Genomic DNA, 19,656 nt, shown 5'->3' on the forward strand with positions numbered 1-19,656 from the left:
CCTGTATTTTATCTGGCAGCCGTCCTGCTAATACAGAGACCATGGGGACATGATGGCAGTGCCAGCATAAGGACCAAAGGGACTCGGGGAAGAGGTCCGCAGGAACGGAGACTTGGGGACTGTGTCCGGCATTGGCGAGACCCGGGCCATTTGCGGAGTCCTTCGTGCATAGCGGCTCCCTGAATGCCCACGCTAAGCCAGGGGGCACGTGGTGACCCCTGCTGGCCAGCGAGGCCACTGAGGTGCCAGAAGGACCCGGGACTCCTCCAAACACACATGCGATAGGGGCAGGGGAGGGGACGCTGACGCAGCTTTCCCCAGGGCCTTAGGCGGGAGCCTCTACCCCCCAGGGTTGGGCAGGTGTAAACCCGCCACTGGATGTGGCCTCATGGGAGCATCGAGTGTCAGGAGCCTGCGTTAGAACTGGGATTAGGGAGAATGGGCTTAGGAACAGGGGTGAAGATCTGCAGGGGTGCGGCAGTCAGAAGCTGCCTGGAATGGGGGAAATTTGCTTTCAAGTCTTCTTGCATCAAAGACTGAAGCCCCGCCCCCTGCCCACCCCCCACCCCCACCCCCACCCCCACCCCTCCTCGAGGGTGCGCTTGGGCTGAGGGGAGCAGTGCAAGCGTCCCCTTGGCAGGTGCCTCCAGCCCAGCCCAGCACCTGCAGTGCAGCTTCCCGGCCCTGTCATCACCTCCTTACCGACCCCGTCCTCTACAGGGATGGGACTAGGCCGGGACACGCTCTCAAGATGCTGTGGGACGAGCCCAAGCGTGAAGACTGTTCAGGAAGCCAGGTGCTGGTGAAAAGTTTATCCCCTTCCGGACTTAGGGTCTCCCGGGTTTCCCGTTGGCTCTGCGGAGACAGGATGCTCTCCTAACCGTGGGGTGAATGAGGGCACTCCGTGGGGTCCCCAGTGGCCCGTCTTCAGGACAGAGAGGAGAAGCTCCCGCTGATGCTCGGTCACCCAGGCAGAGGACAGAGAAGCTGCTGGAATCGGCAGGCCTCATTCTTAGCTTAGGCGTGTTCGTATTTGTACACGGCTTAACTGTACCGGCTTCCACTGAAACTCAGATGTCATATCTTTGGGGGGTGAGTTCACAGTTAGTCCTGGAACGTTCTCTCAACTAACAGCAGCAGAGAACTTGTTCAAGACCTGCTGCAGGGTAACTGCTTCGTCACGGGAGGGCTGGAGGCTGAGGTCTTGGCCGTGAGCGGTTGAGCAGGACACTCAGGAGAAGACATCCTGTCCCGGGGGGCCCCGCATCCTCAGAGTGGGTGCGGAATCCAAAGGACTTTACCCTCAACTTCCAGGGGGAAGAATAAGGGGAAAAAATCCAAAAAAGGAAAGTTTGAAGGAGACGGAACTGCAGCAGAAGGTTCCACGGCTCTCTTTAAATTTTTTTTTTTTTCAACGTTTTTTTATTTTTGGGACAGAGAGAGACAGAGCATGAACGGGGGAGGGGCAGAGAGAGAGGGAGACACAGAATCGGAAACAGGCTCCAGGCTCTGAGCCATCAGCCCCGAGCCTGATGCGGGGCTCGAACTCACGGACCGCGAGATCGTGACCTGGCTGAAGTCGGACGCTCAACCGACTGCGCCACCCAGGCGCCCCTCCACGGCTCTCTTTAGAATACTCAGGAAGAAGCCAGACTGGGTTTGTGGAAAGTCCCGGGTGTAGAAATAGAATTGATTTTGTTGGTTTTTAAAAATCATATCAACTTCTCCTCAATTATAATAACATTGTTTTAAGTGTACTTATTTATTTTGAGAGAGAGACAAAGTGCGAGCGGGGGAGAGGCAGAGAGAGAGGGAAAGAGAGAGAATCCTAAGCAGGCTCCATGCTGACAGCCAAGAGCCCAAAGCGGGGCTCGAACTCAGGAACCATGAGATCATGACTTGAGCTGAAGTCAGACTTTTGACCAACTGAGCCACCCAGGCTCCCCTAAAAACATTTTAAATGCTGGTATATGCCAGCATTACAATGTCATGCCTGCTGAAGAAAATTTAGAAAAAAATACAGGGGTAAATCCCAGCAAGTGAAAATCACACATCATCTTGCTAACCAGAGTAACTTCTTTTTTAAAGTAAAAGGAATAACTTAAACTAAGCATTTAATAATTGAAACTTCTTTTTAAAAAATTTTTTTTTTCAACGTTTATTTATTTTTTTGGGGACAGAGAGAGACAGAGCATGAACGGGGGAGGGGCAGAGAGAGAGGGAGACACAGAATCAGAAGCAGGCTCCAGGCTCTGAGCCATCAGCCCAGAGCCCGACGCGGGGCTCGAACTCACGGACCGCGAGATCGTGACCTGGCTGAAGTCGGACGCTTAACCGACTGCGCCACCCAGGCGCCCCAATAATTGAAACTTCTAAACAATGCCGGTCAGTCAGAGCTCTGTTTGTGAGGAGATAAGAGCCATTCGTTACTAATATATAGGTGGTTTGTAAAAAAAAAAGAGATACAAAGCTGGTTTTAAAAGATTCTTGAGAATATTGAAGTCTCCTTTTAACCTTGCTTACTTCTCATTTCCTTGTTAGACCCTGGCGGTTGCATAGATGGCCTAACGGTAAACTTTACTTCAGTTATTGTTAAAATAGTTAACAAGGAATGAGGTCTTGCTATATGGATCCTAATACAAGCCTTGATATTTCTTTTTTTTTTTTTTAATGTTTATTTGTTTGTTTGTTTGTTTAGAGAGTGCATGAGCAGGGGAGGGGCAGAGAGAGAGAGGAGAGAGCGAGAATCCCAAGCAGGGTCCCACACTGCCAGCACAGAGCCCGACGCGGGACTTGAATTCATGAACTGTAAGATCATGACCTGAGCTGAACTCGAAAGTTGGACACGTAACTGACTGAGCCATCCAGGAGCCCAGGGCCTTGATATTTCAAAACTAGATGCAAAGTCACCCATGACCAGGGTGAGAAGAGCGGGGGAAGAAACAGAAGGAATTAATAGTCATTCCCCAGCTTGGCCAAACTGTAACCAACAGGCAGGACATATAAGCTTCTGAACCTCAGTTTCCCTTTCTGTAAAATGGAAGGTGAGCCACATCAGTGTCTCACCTGAGGATATCCATTAGAACCACCCTGGTGAGCTTTTTAAAATACGCATGTGGGGTCCCCACTCTGGGGGCCTCTGGCAATCGTGTGGTGGCAGGAGAGAGACAGGTCTTTGGCATTTTTAAAACGCTTCCCAGGCAGTGATATGCTGGAGTGGCTTATTCTAACTCGAGCCAATTTTTAAATTTTCGGAAATTTAGTGAGCTCATTGTTGAACGTCATTATTAAAAATTAAAATACATCAACTGACAATTAAATAAATTCTATTTCAAACAAAGGAATAAATCCTCAAACCCATCACTTCCTAATTATTTCAGGACATTTTACAGCTGGCCCTCGAGAACACGGGTTTGGACTGTGTGGGTCTACTTATACACGGATTTTTTTTCAGTAAATGTTTTGGAATTTTGTGGAGATTTGTGACAATTTTTTAAAAAGTTATAGGGGCGCTGGGAATGCAAGCTGGTGCAGCCACTCTGGAAAACAGTATGGAGGCTCCTCAAAAAACTAAAAATAGAACATCCTTACGACCCAGCAATTGCACCAATAGGTATTTATCCAAGGGATACAGGTATGCTGTTTCAAAGGGGCACATGCACCCCAATGTTTATAGCAGTACTATCGACAATAGCCAAAGTATGGAAAGAGCCCAAATGTCCATTGACTGATGAATGGATAAAGAAGATATGGTGTATATATACAGTGGAGTATTACTCAGCAATCAAAAAGAATGAAATCTTGCCATTTGCAACTCCGTGGATGGAATTGGAGGGTATTATGCTAAGTGAAATTAGTCAGAGAAAGACAAAAATCATATGACTTCACTCACATGAGGACTTTAAGAGACAAAACAGATGAACATAGGGCATGGGAAACAAAAATAATATAAAAACAGGGAGGGGGACAAAACAGAAGAGACTCATAAATATGGAGAATAAACTGAGGGTTATAGGAGGGGTTGTGGGAGGGGGGATGGGCTAAATGGGGAAGGGACACTAAGGAATCTTCTCCTGAAATCATTGTTGCACTATATGCTAACTAATTTGGATGTAAGTTATTAAAAAAAAAAAAAAAGTTAGAGGGGCGCCTGGGTGGCTCAGTTGGTTGAGCGTCCGACTTTGGCTCAGGTCATGATCTCACGATCATGGAGTTCGAGCCCCACGTCGGGCTCTGTGCTGACAGCTCGGAGCCTGAAGCCTGCTTTGGATTCTGTGTCTCCCTCTCTCTTTACTCCTTCTCTGCTCATGCTCTGTCTCTCTCTGTCTCAAGGATGGATAAACATTTAAAAAATTTTTTTTTTAATAAAATTAAAAAAAAAATTTTTTGACTAAAAAAAGTTACAAATCACGCAGCCTAGAAATACCCCCCCCAAAAAAAACCCAAAAACAAAAACAAAAAATTAAAAATTAAGAAAAAGTTAGGTATTATTGTAAGAACACAGTATATAATACATATAACACACAAAATACATGCTAATCATCTCTTTACATTATCGGTGAGGCTTTGGTCAACAGAGGCTATTAGTAGTTAGGTTTTGGGGGGAGTCAAAAGTTACTGCGGCTTTTTGACTGCCCCGGGGTCAGTGCCCAGGAACCCCAGGTTGCTCAGGGGTCAATTGACTATTACCTATGCTCAGCCGTGGGGGCGTGGAAACAGTAGAAAACAGCAACATGCTACTCCACATCTTTCCCAGCCCCCTTCAGTGAGTCATATGGGTCAAGTAGCTTGAAATCAGCTACTGCGGGAGTATTTACACCACAGAGATGGGCAGATGCCACAACTCAGGGTTGTTTCCCCCCTGGCGGTCCAGTTGTGAAACACGCCCAGCAAACACTCTCCAACATACCACTGTCCCCAGCGTGAGGTAGGGTTAATTCTGAACTGCACTCATACAGTGACCCTAGGTTCATTTTTGAAAATATTTATTTATTTTTGAGAGAGAGAGAGAGAGAGAGAGAGAGAGAGAACACAAGCAGGGGAGGGGGAGAGAGAGAGAGGGCCAGAGGATCTGAAGCGGGCTCCGTGCTGACAGCAGAGAGCCCGACGCAGGGCTTGAACTCACGAACCGTGAGATCATGAGAAGGATGATGCTTAACCAACGGAGCTTCAGGCTCCCCAATCCCAAGCAGGCTCCAGGCTGTCAGCGCAGAGCCCGGCATGGGGCTCCGTCTCATGAACGGTGAGATTGTGACCTGGGTCGAAACCAAGAGCTGAACGCTTAACGGACTGAGCCACCCAGGCGTCCCTTCATTTCTGAATCCTTTGATCTGAAGGTTGATCTGGATTTAAAGCCTCACTGGCTGAGACGCTAGCGCCTCCTGCGGGGACCGGCTTTGTGGCCACAGTGTCTCTTTCTCTACATGTTTGCTCTGTTCCCCCCCTCCACCCCCCTGCACTGAAGAAGCAGGTGTGTTTGTGCAGGTTTTTAAGGTACCTTTAAAGTAAATAAGCTTGATAAAATCTTTCCTTTTCTCTTTTCTTCATTCTTCTGTTACTTGTATTGATCTAGGTCTTTCCACGGGCACAGAGTAGGCTGGCTGTGTTTGTACATTTCTGCAAATAGATAATCGTGGAAGCCTGTTCTATAGAAACAGGTTCTGTTACGATGAACCGTGGCCAAGGGGGTGGCCGGCTACTTCCTGTCCTTTGAGATTTTGGTGTTTGGAAGATTTTCACTTAAAACTCCTTTCGGCAACTTGGCCAGGCGCCTTTGTTGCCTTATTTGGGAATGCATACCAGCTATTGTGGGGGAAATAATACCGGAAGAGAAATCAGTTCCCTCCTTGGCCTTTTATGGAAAGTTCAAGCTTGCCTTGGGTTGGGCACTCTCCTTTTCAGCCTCATGTATATATTTTTTGGCAAGTGGGGAATGAGGCTGACGTGAATGGATGGTGCGAGAAGTGCTGTGAGCTTAGTTGATGCTGAGAGTGAGCCCTGCACGTCTCTGTCTAAGGTGCCTGATACACAGCATGTGCATTCTGAACCAACTGAGAAATGACATCCCAAAGATCTCCTTTACAACGGATAAAGTCTAGGTGGGAAGATATGGCTTCTATCTATGGGCGAATAAGTTCCCTAAGTCTGAAGACCAAATTTAGGCAGGGGTGTGGTGGATCTGGGCATGACCCCCCAACGGAGGCCCCCCACCTCCACCCCCGGAGGTACAGCTCACTCCTAAGAGTAAACCAAGGAGCAAGGCCTCTCACTAATCATGTCTGACTTCTTTCCAACATTCCAATCTGGAAGGAGGAGTGGGTGATGGGCGGAGGGAGCCAGGGTTGTGTTAATACACCCCCTCATCCTGAGGGGGCTGGCCTGGCCAACAGTTATCACCAGCACATGTCCTTGCCTATGGTGGCTCTGGAAAACTCCGTTATTTGAAAGCTGAGCCCTGCCTGTATTAGACCAGGTTTATAGAATGGGAAAAGGAGACCCATGGTCATTTCAGAGTGCTTTTGGGAGGAAAATGGGATACTGTAGTTAAAGTTGGCTATACCTACGAAGCCAAAAGTCCTGGCATTCTTTATCCATAAGTTACCGTACTGGGTTGACCAGTATGTCCGCATAATTCATGTCCCCTTATAACCTCAGATTGTGGCCTGATTTAGAAATAGGGTCTTTGCAGATTGCAATCAATTAAGATAAGATCATCGGGGATTAGAGTGGGTCCTAAATCCAGTATGACTCCTGTGCTTATCGGAGAAGGACAATCTGGACACAGACACAGAGAGAATGCCACGTTGAGTATGAAGGCAGAGACCAGAATGCTGTCATCACCAAGCAATGCCAAGGGTTGCCCGTACACAACAGAAGCTAGAAGAGACAAGCAAGGATTCTCACCTCAAACCTTCCAAATGGCAAGGTACAGCCTGTGGCCACCATATTGGCCCTTCTAGGCAGGGGGAGGTAGAGTTTCTTTGGTGGGAGAAGGTGAAGGAATGGCAAAACCCAGGTGTTATTGGACTTGTACAGGGGGGTGGCAGGGGTTGGGTGGCCCTGTGGCTTAATGTCTAGTTGGGGCCCCATGTCTCTGAGAAGCTTGCTACCACATCCCTGACTGGAGCGATTTGTCTGCAGAAAGAGCTAGATTGTACCTGGGCTGCTGTGAAGAGTCACCAGGCAGGCCCCCACAGTTCATTCAGGACCCGAGAGACGGCTTTCCCTGAGTTTCACATGTGGTAGGTAGGGCTTTCCCCCGACCTCCTTCCAGCCCAGCATCCCCCCGCCCCCAACTTTCTTCACAGGTTTGACAGGAAGGGAAACCTAGCTGAGACTCTTTTAGCTCCCACGCAGCACAGGAGGGCTAGGAAGGAACTGTGCGGGGTGGTCCCATGAGGACTGAGCAGGTTTGGGGATCTCTGGACATAGTTACAGGATGCCCTTGTCTCCTTCTAGATGCCGCTGAAGACCTGACCACTCATTCAAGTCGTCGGCGCGGCGCTCTGCTGTCACTCTTGACATTAAGGAGGGCTGGGGGCGGGAAACCTGAGCCGCAGGTCTTGCTAAGCCATCACCAAGTTTAATTTTCAAGGTGATGGAATGTTCTGTGAAGAGAAGCCTCCGTTCCTGGAGATTTAAGACCCTTTCCCTACAGCTGGTTTGTCGTAGGTGGAACCTGGGTCAAATTCTTGGTCTGGGGCGAAGCAGTGCCCGTTGGGTCAACAGTGAGGCACACTGGTGGGCTGATGAGCTGCCCGTGGGAGCCAGTCCTTGTGTGGAGATGGGGCAGAGATCAGCAGACCGAATCTGACCTCGGACATTCGCCTTCTCAGCCCCCCGTGCTGGCCTGACTCTCTTCTCCACTTTCTCCTGTCTCCTCTGGGGAGTCAGTGCCTACTTGGTGTCTGTTTTCCCTCCTCCCTCCTGACCACTGAGATACGGGCACATTTATCAGGTTCCCGTCCACAAAGTGTCTGACTCTCATCGCTAAAAAATGGCCATTCTCAAGCAGAACAGATTTTCTTGGCGAGTTCTTGCCTCTTTTGGTTAAAGGGGGAAAGTTGCATTTTTCTACCTAATCCTGTTGTGAAATATTCGCCTTCATTCGATTTATTCATTCAGATAACACCTCTCAGCTTTCCCATTTCTCACTTCTTATCTTTTATTTCTCCTTTCCAACTTTTATGACTTACATATGCATCTGTCTCTCCCTTTAAATTTATTGCACTGCCTCCTTCTCTTTCCTCTCACACCTTTGCATCCACTCCGCCAGTCCGTCGCGAGTCGTTGGCAGAACCCAGATGCCAGGATGCGTGTCCTGCCACCCCTCCCCTTCCTTGACCCCGTACGACCCATTGTTCTGATCAAAACACGCCACCTTCTCAAGCGTCTTCACTCTGCTCAAAGACGATGTGCGTTTTCGTGTTTACCGCTTCTGGAACGGATCGAAAACAAAGCAGGCTCTAACCTTCGTGAAATAAAAACCGCTTGCTTTGCCTGCAACTCTAGTCAAGGGCATTTACTCGAAGCAACAAATATACGCAAGAAGAACGATCTTGGCATAGCGTCTTTTTTTGGGGGACGTTTTTTATTAGGTTGGTCCCAGAAGTCCCCCTCCCCGCCCTCCGCGGGGAAGGTGGACACAACAGGCAGACAGGACGCGTGAGCATTGCGTAGCCCAGGAGTCAGGCGTGTGGGCATGCCGTCCCACAGGCACCGATCCTAAGCGACTCAGCCAAGCCCAGATCTCTCCCCTTGCTTCTTGCTGTGTGTTTTGAATCAGTTTAATAAATCATGGGATTGGAGCATCTTACCTTGGTCTGTGAGCCTTCCTGTTCCATGACAGCCCGCCTGCGTTAAGTATGGGGTCATTCGTCCAACTGAGACCACAGACGTCGCACTGATGTTCCCCAGTTGTGTCCTGTGTCCTGCTGGCAAAGGGCACATTAGTCAGGGCTCTGCAGAGAAACAGAAACAATAGCATGTGTACTTATATATTGTGACAGTTAATTTCATGTCAACTTGACTGGGCTAAGGGATGCTCAGATAGCCGGTAAAACATTATTCTGGGTGTTTCTGGGCAGAGATCAGCATTTGAGTTGGTAGCCAGAGTACAGACTGAGTAAAGATGGCCCTCGCCAGTGTGGGTAGGCACCATCCCATCTGTTGATAGGACAGAAAAGCAGAGGAAGGGCAACTTTGCTTTCTGCTGAAGCTGGGACGTGCATTTTCTCCTGCCCTTGGACACTGGCCCTCCTGGTTCTCAGACCTTTGGACATGTAATCATATTTATACCGTCAGTCATAAATGCTGCTTCTCAGGTTTTCCAGCTGGGGCTGGAACTACACCATTGGCTTTCCTGGACCTCCAGCTTGCCAATGACAGATCTTGGGATTTCTCATTCTCCATAATTTCGTGAGCCAATTCCTATAATAAATCTCCTTCTATATATCCATATATATCCTATTGGTTCGATTCTTCTGGAGAATCCTGACTAGTGCATAGAGAGATAGATAGGTAGGTAGATAGATGGATAATTTCAAGAACGTGTCTTACACGATTATGGAGGCTGGTAAGTTAAAATCTCCAGCAGGTTGGAGATCCAGGAGGAGCTGGTGTTGCTGATGAAGTCTGAAGGCCATCGTGCTGGGGAGAGGTCAGTGTTTTTGTTCTATCCAGGCCTTTGACTGATTGGGTGAGGCCCACCCACATCATGAGTCAGTAATCTGCTTTACTTTCAAAGTCCACCAATTTAAATGTAAATCTCACCCAAAAGTATCCTCACAGAAATATCCAGGATAACATTGCACCAAATATCTGGGCACTGTGGCCCAGCCAAGTTGACGCATAAAATTAACCTTTGTAAGAGGAGTGCTTTGCAAATGTGCTGTAGCACCGAATAAAGAAGTTCTGTGTTGAAATGGTTTAGGAAAGGTGAGGTTAAGCAGAATTATGCAGGGCCTGTTTTACTGAAGGACTTATCAGAACCTTTAATGGGCAGGATAGAGTATACAGTGTTTCGTAAACTCTGCCCATGGGATCCCTTCCTGCAGGCCATCTTTGGGATGGGTGTACCTCTGAACACAGTCTGGAAAATGTAGGGTTAGGCCATGCATAAGGAACCATGCCAGAAAGTCAGGAGGCCACCGAAGGAACTAATCTTGGGGACTCTTTGATCTTGAAACTTTGGCCTTCAGAATTGTGAGAAAATAAATTCTTGTTGTTTACAGCACCCAGTCTGTGGTACTTTGTTGTGAAACTAGCCGACTGGTCTACCTCCCCACGGCCATCATAGAGACGTGCATGTCCGTTATGCAAACATAAGCAAATGTTTTCCCGTGTTTGCTGAGCTGCTCTGGCAAACCAATCAAACTCAGGAAGGAAGTTGTGGGAAGCTCTGATAGCCAGTCAGAAGCACAGGTAACGACGTGGATTTGTGACTGGTGTCTGCGGGGGGTGGGAACAGTCTTGTGGGACTGAGCCCTTTACCTGTGGTATCTGACGTTATCTCCAAGTAGATACTGTCGGAATGTAGTTAAGTTGTAGGACACCAGGTCTGTGTCCGTTGAGAGGGGATTGCTTAGCGGTATTGGAAAACACACGTCAGAGGCATAAATGCAGGAAGTGGGAAGGATATGGCACCATTTCTAACCACTGCGTGCAAGGCACTGTGCTAGCCTCTTTATATCTATTCCTTTACTTAAACCTGCAAGTATTTCCAACTTCCTTTTAAAGACCAAAACAGAAACTCAGAGGGCATATGGCATTCACGCAAGGGCACACAGTTCGTGAGTAGCAGAGCTGGGACTCCAGCCCAAGCCGGCTCACCTCCCACATGGATTTGCTTCCTGGCCCACCATGCTGAATCACCCTGGGGCCCAGGACGAGTCTTACACACTAGAGGTACCGGTACTCGTTACACTGTTGACTGAACCTGACTCGGAGGACAGACTTTGCAAGATAGGGATGAACAATGAACAAGGATGAGCACACCAAGTTTTAGGTCAAGCTCTAGAATAACATGGGGCCTCCCAAGGGGCTAATGCTCAACCTTTCTAGACCCCAGACTTCAGCTGAACAACCAAGACCATATTGCCTGCCTGGTTTTGGTCATTAGGATGAGGTTCACGTGGGAAAATGGAAGAGAATGTGCGTGGAAAGGTTTCTTCTCCATCCCCCTTACCCAGACAACAAAACAGTTTTAATCCTGATCTTCAGGTTTTATTTGTATTTTGGTGATGATCTTGTTGTCTTTCCTCAGACTTCACCTCTCCTTAAGAAGTCACTTCCTGCGTGGATTTCCCCTCACTTCCTGGGTGGGCTTCACCCACCGGCCGCCTCGTCCCTGTGTTCTTCCCTCGCCTCAGGGCCTCGCTGCCTGCTTTCTTCACACTCTTGCTTTTCCTTCAGGTATCTTCCTGTTTCCTAATGCCACTCGCAGTCTGGGCTTTCTTCTGAATTTGAACACCAAGAGGCACCGGCGTGACCAGCAACAATGAGGCCTAAGAAAACAGGTCATTTGAGCCGAGAGACACGTCAGTGAAACCATCTTAGTATTTGATTGGCCTTTTGTTAAGAGAATAGTGACTCTTTAAGCCGGGCCTGAGAGAGACACTGGCCCCTTTTTAGAGTGGACAGAGTTGGGATGGCAGGTACTCGAAAGGGCAGGGTTGATAGCTGAAACTAGGTATGCCACACGCCTGGACAGTCGGGGGGTCTCAGAGACATCTCGTGCAGCAGCAGGCTGGACACCAGCTGAGAGTCCAACAGCCTTGGGGAGGGGGGGGAATGAGCAAATAAGGTCCAACGGGAGGACCGGGGGGGCGGGGAGGGCTCAGATTGGCGGAAAGGTCAAGCTGGGGGTAGATACGGAAAGAGCACACACGACCCAGCCAGGCAAAAGTCAGGAGCCAGGGGGGCACCTGAACAAAAGGCTCAGTAAGATGTTCAAGGGGAGCCCTGAAGAGCATTCAGACGCGGCACCGGACGGGGTGGGCGGCACACCAACACGGTGAGTTGAACTTCTGGTTTGTAAATTACTTCTCTGCTCAGTTTTATCTTGAATTTGGAGTCTATGTGGACCGTGGAAGGTTACAGTAATTAGAGCAGGCAAGTTAGCTGCGAAGACGATGGGCAAGGAGGTCAACCAAGGAAAGAAAGATGGAAGGAAGGAAACGATGAGAGACTTCTCTGCTTCTTAAAGAGCAGGTTGGGTGGTCCATGATTAATTCACCAGCTTTTTAATTAAGTGACTCTGATTGCCTGCAATCTAGCCAGATCTAGTTATCTAGACTCTAGAAGATGTCAGCAAAACATACTCCTATTCTCACCTTACTTTGGTAGGAAGAGATGGTTCGATTGCTTTTCAATCGTTAAGTACGTGGGAATGCGATAGCAATTTTAGGATCCGCAGACTTTATCTTCATGTAGATGAAGGCAAGATTAGTTTCCAAAGGAAAGATAAACTCCACTGCATTTATGGACTGTGTGGGGGTCTCCCGGAGAGCCACTGAAGAAATGCCATTGCGTTCTTCACTGAGGAATTCCGGAGAAGCTTGTTGTCAGGGTCTAAGAGCTCATCTCGCCAGAAGGGCGGGTGATGTTTTGTATGCTCCCAAAGCAAGATGGCTCCTTCCTCTAGGGAGTAAGTGAAACCTACTTAGGCTGCGATATTGTAAGGTTCACGACCATAAACACCTATGAAATCATGAGAATTGCGTTTGGGAGTGTCTCTCTATGCTGACAAATGTCGTTTGTGCCTCCTGTGGACAACATACCCACTCCCAAGACTGTCTCCATCATCAAATACCACACAGGGCAGGACCACCTGTTGGTGGTAAGAGTTGGTGGCCAAATTTGCTAAAGCATTAATGAAGTTGCAAGAGATAGTAACCAAAAACATGAACTCTGAGGGCAAACCACCTGGATTCAGACCCTAGCTCTGCCACTTACTAGATGTAAAGGACATAACCTTTCTGAGCCTCAGTTTTCTCATCTGTAAAATGGGGATAACGACAGTCCTATCGTATAGGGCAGTTGTGGAGATAAATGGTAGTGGAAGTACCTGGCATGCAGCATGGGCTCCATTCGTGCAGTCCGTTATTCCTGGCTGATTATTACGGTTTGACCTCACTAAACATCAGGATCAATTCAAGTTGATAAATCCAAGGGGAAGCCAAGAATGGACCCTGAACATTGCCTAACGGCTAATGAGGCAAAAAACAAACAACATTGACCAACGTTGGTAATCTGAGTTCATTTGCAAAAGTAGAAACTTCAATTCTATAAAAAAGAATATGGTATAGAGAATTCTGCAAGAAGATAACATGGTGATGTGTTCTAGTATTTTCATTCTCAGGGAGAGACAGGGCTGTCTGCTTTTCAGTTTGACTTTTCTTGCTAAATATGATTTCATTTCCGAAAACGATCTCAGCAGTAACTAAAGATGTGGGAGTGAGGGAGGGGTCAAGGGGAAGAGAGCATAGCATCGGGAACCGGGTCAGTAAAGTTATAGGGTTTTATCCCTGAGTCCTCTAGAAATGTAGCTGGTTGGTAAAGCAATCCAATCAAAGTCTTGTCATTTGGGTTATGTGGAAAAGATAGTTTCTTTATGTTAGAAACTATTTCACCACAAACACTATAAAGTTTCTATTGTGTTTTCATTACTCCAAATAGTTTCACACGAAAGGAATTCCAAAAATTTCAAATAGGGCTGCAATTTAAGAAGTCACACAATATGATCAATGCCATCACAATACATCTATTCTTTGCAAAAGCATGTAGGGAAAAGTAGAGACATGACAGCAGTTCACTCGTTAAACATTTCATCTCCTAAGAATTTTTCATTTCCTATTTTTAAAGATGTTATTTAGGCATAATTAACATAAATGAAGTGTACAAATATTAGATGTTTGGTTCGTATATACTTTGGTAGTTACCACTCAAAACAAGATACAGAACATTTTTTTATCACACCGGAAATTCTCTCCCCGGTCGGTCTCTTTTCCCCTTCATCACCTTCTGACTTCTATGTAGGTTTATACATGTAGATTAATTTTGTCTTTATTTGAACTTCCTACGGATGGAATCAGACTGTATGTATTCTTTTGAGTTCGGCTTCTTTTGCTTAACATTTTGTATTTGAAAATCGTCCATGTGGTTGGGTATATCAACAGTCTATTCTTTTGTTTTTTAAATTTTTTTTAGTGGTGAATAGTATTCCATTGTATAAATACGCCATATCCAGTTCTAGCAACATTTATTACAAAGACTTTTCTTTCTCCATGACTTTGGCATCTTTGTGGAAAATCAATGGTCTGTCTGTATGTCGGTCCATTGATTGCCTATTTTATTCAATTGATCTATATGCATATCTTTATGCCAACACCTTGCTGTCTTAAATATTGTAGCTTTACGATATACCTAACAATCACATAGTGTAAGTCCTCCAAATTGTTATTTTTTTTTCAAAATAATTTTGGATATTCTGGATCCTTTTGGAATCACCTCTTTTGTTCCTTCAAGAAAAGCCTGCTCAAATTTTTATAGAGATTGTGTTGAACCAATACATAAGTTTAGGGAAAAGGGGTATCTTCATAGTTTTGAGTCTTCCAGTCAATAAATATGATATATCCATTTATTTAGGTCTCTTTCCCTTATCTCAGAAATGTTTTGTAGGTTTTTTAAAAATCTTGTTTATTTATTTTTGAGAAAGAGAGAAAGAGAGCATAAGCAGGAGAGGGGCAGAGAGGGAGGGAGACACAGAATCTGAAGCAGGCTCCAGGCTCTGAGCGGTCAGCCCAGAGCCCGATGCAGGGCTCGAACTCACAAACTGTGAGATCGTGACCTGAGCTGAAGTCAGACGCTCGGCCGACTGAGCCACCCAGGCGCCCCTAGAAATGTTTTGTAGTCTTTCTGTAAGGTCTTACACATCTTTCAGTAGATTTATTCCTAAGTATTTGAAGTTTTGGATGCCGTTGTAAATGGCACTGATTTTTTAAATTTCAGTTTTCAAGTTTATATTATAGGTATATAGTAATAAGACTGATTTTTTTATATTGACTTTGTGTCTTATGACCTTGATACATTCATGTAATTCCAGTGACTTTTTTATTCATCCATAGGGTTTTCTTGATATAAAAAAATTAATAGCTGACTAGACAGTAAATAAATTAAGGAACTTAACCATTAAGAAACTTTCACCATCTAGGAATGGGCTTCTGCTTCCAAAGGTTTTATCGGCGGTGCTATTAGATTAGATGGGGATGATTTGCATAGAGAAAATCCTTCATGTCAATTGCAAGATTTCAAAACCATGTGCTTAAGCTTCTAAAGAACCCCCAGACGTAAATGAATCCCAAGACTCTGTAACTCTTTATGATGTACACCTTTGTTCAGAGAATTTTCGAATTGTAGTCCCTATAGTGTTGATATCTAGTACTGTAACTTTCCTCCAATTCCTAGAGCGTGTATTCCCTGCATATGCACGGTAGACACAGTTTGACATACCCTCCAAGTGTCATTTGGCAAATCTCTTGCTCAGTGTGGCATGGAGTGGGAGCAGCAGGACTGGAAATGACGACAGCCATCACTCAGGGTGCCCCAACTACGTGCCAGGAACTGAGCTAACACATCACCTCATTCAATCCTCTCAAAGAAGAAGTTAGGATCATTGTTAGACCCATTTTACGGACCAGGCAACTGACGCTTATATTCAGTTGCTTGCTAGGTCACACAGTTAACGAGTAGCAAAGTCAAGATCTGAGTCAAAGTTCTTGACTTTGGAGCCCTCCGTGTTGACCAGTGTCTTCCAAAACATGTGCTGAAAAAGCAAATGCCAGGGGCACCTGGGTGGCTCAGTGGGTTAAGCGTGGGACTCTCGATTTTGGTTCAGGTCATGATCTCTCCGTTTGTGAGTTGGAGCCCCGCATCAGGCTCTGGGCTGAGTGTGCAGAGCCTGCCTGGGATTTTCTCTCTCCTTCTTTCTCTGCCTCCCCCCACCCCACCTCAAAAATAAATAAGTAAACTTAAAAAAAAAAGCAAACACCATTCGTATAGAAAAAGGCATTTAACCAGGCTTGAAAATTCTTGGGCTGATAAGGAGTGATACCAGCTTCCATTTATTACTATGTAATGGTTGAGGTGTGGCAATAAATTTCTTGTGTATCTGCTGACTGAATGAGGTTCTAGGAAGACCAAGGTTTCCTCTGCAATCCCTGGGGAGGGGTGCAGAGCTCCGCGGCTGGAGAAACAGCGCCAAAGCCAACCTCTGCAGGCGGCAGGTCACCCACGGCGCATGTCCGATGGGGCCACATCCAGCGAATTCGAATGCTGCGAGGTGCACGCTCGGGGTGCTCCCTGCTGTTTCCGGAGGGCGTCCGCTTCACTTGCGCGCACCCCACACAAGCCCCCTGTGCAGATGCGGATGACGCCAGGGCTGGAATTACGTGGCGACCCCCAAACCAAACCAAACAAACCCAACCAAGGGCAATAAAAGCCTGGGATAACAAGCCCGAAAGCATCGGCACCAGAATTGCAAAAGGTTCCCCTGTACGCTGCCGATTACAGAATCATAAAGAGACGCTTGTAAAACAAAGCTCGTTGTGCTTCAGCGCAGGCCGAACTTGGCAGTCCTGTGGCTGGATCTGGTTTCATTGAGGGAGGAGGGAGCCCTTAAGAAATGGACCTGAGACGACCCCGCCAGACACCGTCTTCTGTAGATCCTTCCCGGTTAACTCCATAGCGATGCTTTCGTGATAATTAAAATTTTCTTGGTGTTGACCTTTACCCTTCATACCTTAGACTCGTAGGGGTGGGGAGAGCACTCTATAACTCCTGGTGACGGTCCAAGAAAGTGTCACTCACAGGTACCAGCGCTATCCTGGAATTTCCAGTCTGGAGAATGGAATTTGGCAGCGTCCTTCTACATCAATCAGGGAGGGTAACGGTGTCTTCTCCGGCTCCAAACGGCCTGCCATTCCAAGAATCTCCATCTCTTCCGTTGGTTGGTTGGGTTGGAAGTTCACTCCTTTGCAGGCATCTCCTTCTTCCACCCCTGGAAACCCCCCAAGCCTGAGGCTTGCTCTGAACCTTGGTTCCACAGCCTTAGCTAGGGAGTAAGAGTGGGTACTGCTTGGGGCACCTGGATGGCTCAGTTGGTTAAGCGTCCAACTCTTGATTTTTGGCTCAGGTCATGATCTCACAGGTCAGTGAGTTCAAATCTGGCATCGGGCTCTGCATTGATAGTGCGGAGCCTGCTTGGGATTCCCTCTCTCTCTTTCTCTCTCTCCCTCTCTCTGCCCCTCCCCTGTTCAGGCACACGTGCTCTCTCTCAAAATAAATAAACTTAAAAAAGGAGAGTGGGTACTGCTTGCTTCTAGACATTGAAGGACACATTTTTCTCGGGATCTTGTGTACCACTGGACACAATTGACCATGTCGCGCACAAAGAACCTAAGGGAGAAACAACGGTTGGCAAACCTTCGCGATACATTGAATAAGCTCTGTGTTATAAAGCATGTAAGAGGAGGTTTAAAAGTACTTTCATTGTACTCCCTTACAGAGTTTAACCACACTTGAGAGTTACTTGTGTTAATATACTTCAGTAAGGGTGTTACAGGGAATATGCTGTGCATTGCTATTCTCTGAATGGCTTATTTTTTCCAACTTGAATTGTTTCTAAACTGGGCCAGGAATCTTATTTTCACAAACCCCCTGAGAATATGTGGCTTTCTACGCAGCGCCATTAAAACGCTTGGTAAAAAGTAGGTGTTTTCTCTAGGAGCTTTTCTTTAAAATGTTTTCTCTTCCAGCACCTCCCTCTTTCACTTATGTTGTGAAACTTCCAGCACACAGAAAACAAGAACAAATAGTATCATGAACACCTGTGTACTCGCCATCCGGATGTAACAATTATTAACATTTTGTCCTAGTTGCAGCAATGTGGGTTTTTGTTGGAATCTAAAATAAATTACAGACATTACTACAGGGATGTAGTTACTAAGCATCTCTGAAAAATATGGATATATTCCCCCATAGCCTGCACTGCCTCCATTGTCTTGGCTGGCAACGCACTCTCTGGTTATTTCCTGCCCGCTGGCATTTACTTCTCAAGGATTGGGGAATTCCAGGCTACACATTTTTTTGCCCAGAACCCTTCACCGCTGATGTTGTGCCTTTCTTATCGCGTCACGGTGGTGGGGGGTTATCCCACTCTCAGCGGCTTGAAGCTTGATGGCTTGCTTACGAGGGCACCCATGGGTCTCTCTATCCATTACAAAGCCATCTTTTTTTACTCTTTTGATGAGCAAGTCATTCGTGGGTTATGAGATTCCCTATCACCTTCCAGCATCCACTGATGATCCTTGACAAATCACTTATTTCATTTAAGGTTACAAAGTGGTGGTTTCCTAATTTGATCATTGACTTGATCATTCCTAGCTAGCATCCTTTCATAATGAAGAGTTTTCTCTCAAAATCAAAGCTGTTTGGTAACCCTGACTGTAGAGCCTAATACCTTCCCTCCAGTTACCAATTTTTAAAGTTGGCTTATTACCTGGACCCTTTGAGATACAATAATTCACTGTTCTTCTATTGTAAATGCCGTATTATTTGTAGTTTACTGGCATAAATGGCTTTAGCATACCGGTATAACTCCAGGTGTAAAAGACACCGGAGCACCAGTGAATTCAGTAGGATCACTTAATTCAGAAATAAACAAAAGAAAAAGTCAAAGCGGTTGATTAAGTTGATTGGTTATTGGATTCAAGTGGCAGTCAATTCCATAAAATGCCTTGTCCGGAAGCCTCACGGTGACCCAGCCCCAGGGTGAATTTTTAAAAGAATAATCGGAAGGGTGTGTTTCTGAGAAGAGGGAGGGGGTCGAGAAAGATGGGTTTCCCTCACTGTTTTCTGTACGAGGATTTCAAGTTTTGCGTTGTCATCAGCCAACCATCAGTTACTGATGGTAACTTCAATACCATCAGTATTGAAGTTACTACCATATTATTGGCTATTTTCCCCTATGCTGCACATTACATCCCCATGATTTATTTATTTTGTAACTGGAAGTTTGTACCTCTTGATCCCCTTCACCTATTTCACCCGTCGGTCCACACCGTCTCCCATCTGGCAGCCAAGTTTGTTTTCTATGAATCTATTTCTGTTTCATTTTTGTCTTTAGTTGCTGTTGTTTTTTAGATTCCAAATGTAAGTGAAATAATATAGGATTTTTCTTTCTCTGTCTGACTGATTTCACTTAGCGTAATACCTTCAAGGTCCTACCATGTTGTTGCAAATGACAAGATTTCATTCTTTTTCATGACTAATACTCCATTGTACATATACATCACATCTTTTTTTTTTAGTGTTTTAAATGTTTATTTATTTTTGAGAGAGAGAGAAAGAGAGACAGACAGACAGACAGAGCATGAGCAGCGGAGGGGCAGACAGAGAGGGAGACACAGAATCCGAAACAGGCTCCAGGCTCTGAGCTGTCAGCGCAGAGCCTGATGCAGGGCTCGAACTCACAAACCGTGAGATCATGACCTGAGCCAAAGTTGGACGCTCAACTGACTGAGCCACCCCAGCGCCCCACATTTTCGCTGTCCATTCATCTATCGATAGACTCTTAGGTTGCTTCCATAGCTCAACCAT

General features: G+C 46.3%; 1 protein-coding gene across 1 annotated transcript in view; it reads left to right on the forward strand.

Annotated features, from left to right (window-relative positions):
* Positions 1 to 11,928: 11,928 nt before the first annotated feature.
* Positions 11,929 to 19,656, forward strand: part of CLDN14 (claudin 14) — a 91,200-nt gene continuing 83,472 nt past the window's right edge. Inside the window, exon 1 of the mRNA XM_045501425.1 lies at positions 11,929 to 12,013. The gene's annotated coding sequence lies outside the window, so the exon portion shown is untranslated. The remainder of the gene's footprint in view (positions 12,014 to 19,656) is intronic.

The sequence above is a fragment of the Leopardus geoffroyi genome, chromosome C2 (assembly GCF_018350155.1).
Source record: "Leopardus geoffroyi isolate Oge1 chromosome C2, O.geoffroyi_Oge1_pat1.0, whole genome shotgun sequence".
In the NCBI taxonomy this organism is placed as follows: domain Eukaryota; kingdom Metazoa; phylum Chordata; class Mammalia; order Carnivora; family Felidae; genus Leopardus; species Leopardus geoffroyi.